Raw genomic sequence first — 1,702 nt, forward strand, 5'->3', positions numbered from 1 at the left:
GAGAGACGTTTGGCGCCGTTTTATTCGTTCACCGTGACCACGATCTCGGCTATTGCCTCGGTGAAAGCGAATTATTGGAGAGAGCACGGCCTGACGAGAGACGTTGGGCGCCGTTTTATTCGTTCACCGTGACCACGATCTCGGCTATTGCCTCGGTGAAAGCGAATTATTGGAGAGAGCATGGCCTGACGAGAGACGTTCGGCGCGCTTTTATTCGTTCACCGTGACCACGATCTCGGCTATTGCCTCGGTGAAAGCGAATTATTGGAGAGAGCACGGCCTGACGAGAGACGTTTGGCGCCGTTTTATTCGTTCACCGTGACCACGATCTCGGCTATTGCCTCGGTGAAAGCGAATTATTGGAGAGAGCACGGCCTGACGAGAGACGTTTGGCGCCGTTTTTATTCGTTCACCGTGACCACGATCTCGGCTATTGCCTCGGTGAAAGCGAATTATTGGAGAGAGCACGGCCTGACGAGAGACGTTTGGCGCCGTTTTATTCGTTCACCGTGACCACGATCTCGGCTATTGCCTCGGTGAAAGCGAATTATTGGAGAGAGCACGGCCTGACGAGAGACGTTTGGCGCCGTTTTATTCGTTCACCGTGACCACGATCTCGGCTATTGCCTCGGTGAAAGCGAATTATTGGAGAGAGCACGGCCTGACGAGAGACGTTTGGCGCGGTTTTATTCGTTCACCGTGACCACGATCTCGGCTATTGCCTCGGTGAAAGCGAATTATTGGAGAGAGCACGGCCTGACGAGAGACGTTCGGCGCCGTTTTATTCGTTCACCGTGACCACGATCTCGGCTATTGCCTCGGTGAAAGCGAATTATTGGAGAAAGCACGGCCTGAGGAGAGACGTTTGGCGCCGTTTTATTCGTTCACCGTGACCACGATCTCGGCTATTGCCTCGGTGAAAGCGAATTATTGGAGAGAGCACGGCCTGACGAGAGACGTTTGGCGCCGTTTTATTCGTTCACCGTGACCACGATCTCGGCTATTGCCTCGGTGAAAGCGAATTATTGGAGAGAGCACGGCCTGGCGAGAGACGTTTGGCGCGGTTTTATTCGTTCACCCGTGACCACAATCTCGGCTATTGCCTCGGTGAAAGCGAATTATTGGAGAGAGCACGGCCTGACGAGAGACATTGGCGCCGTTTTATTCGTTCACCGTGACCACGATCTCGGCTATTGCCTCGGTGAAAGCGAATTATTGGAGAGAGCACGGCCTGACGAGAGACGTTTGGCACCGTTTTATTCGTTCACCGTGACCACGATCTCGGCTATTGCCTCGGTGAAAGCGAATTATTGGAGAGAGCACGGCCTGACGAGAGACGTTTGGCGCCGTTTTATTCGTTCACCGTGACCACGATCTCGGCTATTGCCTCGGTGAAAGCGAATTATTGGAGAGAGCAAGGCCTGACGAGAGACGTTTGGCGCGGTTTTATTCGTTCACCCGTGACCACGATCTCGGCTATTGCCTCGGTGAAAGCGAATTATTGGAGAGAGCACGGCCTGACGAGAGACGTTTGGCGCCGTTTTATTCGTTCACCGTGACCACGATCTCGGCTATTGCCTCGGTGAAAGCGAATTATTGGAGAGAGCACGGCCTGACGAGAGACGTTTGGCGCGGTTTTATTCGTTCACCGTGACCACGATCTCGGCTATTGCCTCGGTGAAAGCGAATTATTGGAGAGAGC

Source organism: Ixodes scapularis, unplaced genomic scaffold (genome assembly GCF_016920785.2).
Source record: "Ixodes scapularis isolate PalLabHiFi unplaced genomic scaffold, ASM1692078v2 ptg004313l_1__unscaffolded, whole genome shotgun sequence".
Lineage (NCBI taxonomy): Eukaryota > Metazoa > Arthropoda > Arachnida > Ixodida > Ixodidae > Ixodes > Ixodes scapularis.